Here is a 7,148-nt window from a genome sequence, read left to right as displayed (position 1 = left end):
TGGGTTCAGGTGGGGAGAGACAGTAATGATAGCTGGTCTTGTAGTCAGGTGGGTTCAGGTGGGTAGAGGCAGTAAGGATAGCTGGTCTCGGTAGTCAGGTAGGTTCAGGTGGGGAGAGGCAGTAATGATAGCTGGTCTGGGTAGTCAGGTGGGTTCAGGTGGTAGAGGCAGTAAGGATAGCTGGTCTCGGTAGTCAGGTGGGTTCAGGTGGGGAGAGGCAGTAATGATAGCTGGTCTGGGTAGTCAGGTGGGTTCCAGGTGGGTAGAGGCAGTAATGATAGCTGGTCTGGGTAGTCAGGTAGATTCAGGTGGGGAGAGGCAGTAATGATAGCTGGTCTGGGTAGTCAGGTGGGTTCAGGTGGGGAGAGGCAGTAATGATAGCTGGGTCTGGGTAGTCAGGTGGGTTCAGGTGGGGTTGATGGGGCAGTAATGATAGCTGGTCTGGGTAGTCAGGTGGGTTCAGGTGGGGAGAGGCAGTAATGATAGCTGGTCTGGGTAGTCAGGGTAGATTCAGGTGGGGAGAGGCAGTAATGATAGCTGGTCTGGGTAGTCAGGTGGGTTCAGGTGGGTTGATGGGGCAGTAATAATAGCTGGTCTGGGTAGTCAGGTGGGTTCAGGTGGGGAGAGCAGTAAGGATAGCTGGTCTGGGTAGTCAGGTGGGTTCAGGTGGGGAGAGTGCAGTAATGATAGCTGGTCTGTGTAGTCAGGTGGATTCAGGTGGGGAGAGGCAGTAAGGATAGCTGGTCTCGGTAGTCAGGTGGGTTCAGGTGGGGAGAGGCAGTAATGATAGCTGGTCTGTGTAGTCAGGTGGGTTCCCAGGTGGGAGGCAGTAAGGATAGCTGGTCTGGGTAGTCAGGTGGGTTCAGGTGGGGAGAGGCAGTAATGATAGCTGGTCTGTGTAGTCAGGTGGATTCAGGTGGGGAGAGGCAGTAAGGATAGCTGGTCTGGGTAGTCAGGGTGGGTTCAGGTGGGTAGTGATAGTGATAGCTGGTCTCTGTAGTCAGGTGGGCTAAGGTGGGAGAGGCAGTAATGATAGCTGGTCTGGGTAGACAGGTGAGTTGTGATAGTGATAGCTGGTCTAGGTAGACAGGTGAGTAGTGGTAGTGATAGCTGGTCTAGGTAGACAGGTGAGTAGTGATAGTGATACCTGGTCTAGGTAGACAGGTGAGTAGTGATAGTGATAGCTGGTCTAGGTAGACAGGTGAGTAGTGATAGTGATAGCTGGTCTAGGTAGACAGGTGAGTAGTGGTAGTGATAGCTGGTCTAGGTAGACAGGTGGGTAGAGTGCGGTAGGTGGATAATGGTCCAGGTAGACAGGTGAGTAGATAGGGATAGCTGGTCTAGGTAGACAGGTGAGTTAGTGATAGTGGATAGCTGGTCTAGGTAGACAGGTGAGTAGAGGCAGTAATGATAGCTGGTCCAGGTGACAGGTGAGTAGATAGTGATAGTGGTCTAGGTAGACAGGTGAGTAGTGATAGTGATAGCTGGTCTAGGTAGACAGGTGAGTAGTGATAGTGATAGCTGGTCTTGTGACAGGTGGGTAGAGCCAGTAATGTGGGTCCAGGTAGACAGGTGAGTAGTGATAGGCTGGTCTAGGTAGACAGGTGAGTAGTGATAGTGATAGCTGGTCCAGGTAGACAGGTGAGTAGTGATAGTGATAGCTGGTCTAGGTAGACAGGTGGGTAGAGCCAGTAGTGATAGCTGGTCCAAGTAGACATGTGAGTAGTGATAGTGATAGCTGGTCCAGTGGTGACAGGTGAGTAGTGATAGTGATAGCTGGTCTAGGTAGACGGGTGGGTAGAGGCAGTAATGATAGCTGGTCCAGGTAGACAGGTGAGTAGTGATAGTGATAGCTGGTATAGGTAGACAGGTGAGTAGTGGTAGTGATAGCTGGTCTAGGTAGACAGGTGAGTAGTGGTAGTGATGGACAGGTAAAGTAAATTGGAAGACAGCAGGTGTTACTTGCTAGGGTCGGTAGTCAGGTGTTACATGGTTAGGTAGGTAGTCAGGTGTTACATGGTTAGGTAGGTAGACAGGTGTTACATGGTTAGGGTAGGTAGACAGGGTGTTACATGGTTAGGTAGGTAGACAGGTGTTACATGGTTAGGTAGGTAGACAGGTGTTACATGGTTAGGTAGGTAGACAGGTCTTACATGGTTAGGTAGGTAGTCAGGTGTTACATGGTTAGGTAGGTAGACAGGTGTTACATGGTTAGGGTAGGTAGACAGGTGTTACATGGTTAGGTAGGTAGTCAGGTGTTACATGGTTAGGTAGGTAGACAGGTGTTACATGGTTAGGTAGGTAGACAGGTGTTACATGGTTAGGTAGGTAGACAGGTGTTACATGGTTAGGTAGGTAGACAGGTGTTACATGGTTAGGTAGGTAGACTGTATGAGGCAGGTAAACAGGAGGAGATGGGCCGTGAAAGAGAAAGAGAGAAGAAGAAGAGAGGGGAGGGAGGAGAGATATTGGAGTTTAAGAGGCAATTCTGTCAACACTGAGACTACAGCCTGATCTTGTCTGTCAACACTGAGCCTACAGCCTGATCTTGTCTGTCAACACTGAGACTACAGCCTGATCTTGTCTGTCAACACTGAGACTACAGCCTGATCTTGTCTGTCAACACTGAGACTACAGCCTGATCTTGTCTGTCAACACTGAGACTACAGCCTGATCTTGTCTGTCAACACTGAGACTACAGCCTGATCTTGTCTGTCAACACTGAGACTACAGCCTGATCTTGTCTGTCAACACTGAGACTACAGCCTGATCTTGTCTGTCAACACTGAGACTACAGCCTGATCTTGTCTGTCAACACTGAGACTACAGCCTGATCTTGTCTGTCAACACTGAGACTACAGCCTGATCTTGTCTGTCAACACTGAGACTACAGCCTGATCTTGTCTGTCAACACTGAGACTACAGCCTGATCTTGTCTGTCAACACTGAGACTACAGCCTGATCTTGTCTGTCAACACTGAGACTACAGCCTGATCTTGTCTGTCAACACTGAGACTACAGCCTGATCTTGTCTGTCAACACTCGAGATTACAGCCTGATCTTGTCTGTCAACACTGAGACTACAGCCTGATCCTGTCTGTCAACACTGAGACTACAGCCTGATCTTGTCTGTCAACACTGCGACTACAGCCTGATCTTGTTGGTCAACACTGAAGCCTGATGCAGTTGTGCTGCTCGACATAACATTGAACACTGACTGTCCAGGAACACTACTGAAGGAATGCAGAAAAGGACTAGAATAAAATACTGTGGTAAAATACTGTAATGACATAGTGTAGAATAATAGTGTAATAAAATAGTGTAGTATAATAATGTAGTATAATAGTGTAGTGTAATAGTATAATACAACAGTGTAGTATAATAGTGTAGTATAATAGTAGTATATTAATTTAGTATAATAGTGTAGTATATTAATTTAGTATAATAGTGTAATACCATAGTGTAGTATAATAGTGTAGTATAAAAGTGTAATAAAATAGTGTAGTATAATAGTGTAGTAGAATATTGTAATACAACAGTGTAGTATAATAGTGTAATATAATAGTGTAGAATAATAGTGTAATAAAATAGTGCAGTATAATAGTGTAGTATAATAGTGTAATATAATAGTGTAATAAAATAGTATAATAGTGTAGTATAATTGTGTAATATAATAGTGTAATACCACAGTGTAGTATAATAGTGTAATATAATAGTGTAGAATAATAGTGTAATAAAATAGTGCAGTATAATAGTGTAGTAATGTGTAATATAATAGTTCAGTATAATAGTGTAAACAATAGTGTAGTATAATAGTGTAGTATAATAGTGTAGTATAATAGTGTAATACAATAGTGTAGTATAATAGTGTAATACAATAGTGTAGTATAATAGTGTAATATAATAGTGTAGTATAATAGTGTAATAATAATAGTGTAGTATAATAGTGTAATATAATAGTATATAATAGTGTAATACAATATTACACTATTATACTACACTATTGTATTACACTATTATACTACACTATTATATTACACTATTATACTACACTATTGTATTACACTATTATACTACACTATTATATTACACTATTATACTACACTATTGTATTACACTATTATACTACACTATTGTATTACACTATTATACTACACTATTATACTACACTATTATACTACACTATTGTTTACACTGTTATACTGAACTATTATATTACACAATTATACTACACTATTATACTGCACTATTTTATTACACTATTATTCTACACTATTATATTACACTATTATACTACACTGTGGTATTACACTATTATATTACACAATTATACTACACTATTATACTGCACTATTTTATTACACTATTATATTACACTATTATACTACACTATTATACTGCACTATTTTATTACACTATTATTCTACACTATTATATTACACTATTATACTACACTGTTGTATTACAATATTCTACTACACTATTATACTACACTATTTTATTACACTTTTATACTACACTATTATACTACACTATGGTATTACACTATTATACTAAATTAATATACTACACTATTATACTAAATTAATATACTACACTATTATACTACACTATTATACTACACTGTTGTATTATACTATTACACTACACTATTATACTACATTATTATACTACACTATTTTATTACACTATTATTCTACACTATGTCATTACAGTATTTTACCACAGTATTTTATTCTAGTCCTTTTCTGCATTCCTTCAGTAGTGTTCCTGGACAGTCAGTGTTCAATGTTATGTCGAGCAGCACAACTGCATCAGGCTTCAGTGTTGACCAACAAGATCAGGCTGTAGTCGCAGTGTTGACAGACAAGATCAGGCTGTAGTCTCAGTGTTGACAGACAGGATCAGGCTGTAGTCTCAGTGTTGACAGACAAGATCAGGCTGTAATCTCAGTGTTGACAGACAAGATCAGGCTGTAGTCTCAGTGTTGACAGACAAGATCAGGCTGTAGTCTCAGTGTTGACAGACAAGATCAGGCTGTAGTCTCAGTGTTGACAGACAAGATCAGGCTGTAGTCTCAGTGTTGACAGACAAGATCAGGCTGTAGTCTCAGTGTTGACAGACAAGATCAGGCTGTAGTCTCAGTGTTGACAGACAAGATCAGGCTGTAGTCTCAGTGTTGACAGACAAGATCAGGCTGTAGTCTCAGTGTTGACAGACAAGATCAGGCTGTAGTCTCAGTGTTGACAGACAAGATCAGGCTGTAGTCTCAGTGTTGACAGACAAGATCAGGCTGTAGTCTCAGTGTTGACAGACAAGATCAGGCTGTAGTCTCAGTGTTGACAGACAAGATCAGGCTGTAGTCTCAGTGTTGACAGACAAGATCAGGCTGTAGTCTCAGTGTTGACAGACAAGATCAGGCTGTAGTCTCAGTGTTGACAGACAAGATCAGGCTGTAGGCTCAGTGTTGACAGACAAGATCAGGCTGTAGTCTCAGTGTTGACAGAATTGCCTCTTAAACTCCAATATCTCTCCTCCCTCCCCCTCTCTTCTTCTCTCTTTCTCTTTCACGGCCCATCTCCTCCTGTTTACCTGCCTCATACAGTCTACCTACCTAACCATGTAACACCTGTCTACCTACCTAACCATGTAACACCTGTCTACCTACCTAACCATGTAACACCTGTCTACCTACCTAACCATGTAACACCTGTCTACCTACCTAACCATGTAACACCTGACTACCTACCTAACCATGTAACACCTGTCTACCTACCTAACCATGTAACACCTGTCTACCTACCTAACCATGTAACACCTGACTACCTACCTAACCATGTAAGACCTGTCTACCTACCTAACCATGTAACACCTGTCTACCTACCTAACCATGTAACACCTGTCTACCTACCTAACCATGTAACACCTGTCTACCTACCTAACCATGTAACACCTGTCTACCTACCTAACCATGTAACACCTGACTACCTACCTAACCATGTAACACCTGACTACCGACCTAACCAAGTAACACCTGCTGTCTTCAATTTACTTTACCTGTCCATCACTACCACTACTCACCTGTCTACCTAGACCAGCTATCACTACCACTACTCACCTGTCTACCTATACCAGCTATCACTATCACTACTCACCTGTCTACCTGGACCAGCTATCATTACTGCCTCTACCCACCCGTCTACCTAGACCAGCTATCACTATCACTACTCACCTGTCTACCTGGACCAGCTATCACTATCACTACTCACATGTCTACTTGGACCAGCTATCACTACTGGCTCTACCCACCTGTCTACCTAGACCAGCTATCACTATCACTACTCACCTGTCTACCTGGACCAGCTATCACTATCACTACTCACCTGTCTACCTAGACCAGCTATCACTATCACTACTCACCTGTCTACCTGGACCAGCTATCATTACTGGCTCTACCCACCTGTCTACCTAGACCAGCTATCACTATCACTACTCACCTGTCTACCTAGACCAGCTATCACTATCACTACTCACCTGTCTACCTAGACCAGCTATCACTATCACTACTCACCTGTCTACCTGGACCAGCTATCATTACTGCCTCTACTCACCTGTCTACCTAGACCAGCTATCACTATCACTACTCACCTGTCTACCTAGACCAGCTATCACTATCACTACTCACCTGTCTACCTGGACCAGCTATCACTACTGCCTCTACCCACCTGTCTACCTAGACCAGCTATCACTACCACTACTCACCTGTCTACCTAGACCAGCTATCACTATCACTACTCACCTGTCTACCTAGACCAGCTATCACTATCACTACTCACCTGTCTACCTAGACCAGGTATCACTATCACTACTCACCTGTCTACCTAGACCAGCTATCACTACCACTACTCACCTGTCTACCTAGACCAGCTATCACTATCACAACTCACCTGTCTACCCAGACCAGCTATCATTACTGCCTCTCCCCACCTTAACCCACCTGACTACAGAGACCAGCTATCACTATCACTACCCACCTGAACCCACCTGACTACCCAGACCAGCTATCCTTACTGCCTCTCCCCACCTGAATCCACCTGACTACACAGACCAGCTATCATTACTGCCTCTCCCCACCTGAACCCACCTGA

This window comes from Oncorhynchus masou, unplaced genomic scaffold (genome assembly GCF_036934945.1).
Source record: "Oncorhynchus masou masou isolate Uvic2021 unplaced genomic scaffold, UVic_Omas_1.1 unplaced_scaffold_1379, whole genome shotgun sequence".
Lineage (NCBI taxonomy): Eukaryota > Metazoa > Chordata > Actinopteri > Salmoniformes > Salmonidae > Oncorhynchus > Oncorhynchus masou.
Note: the sequence above shows the minus strand (reverse complement) of the source record.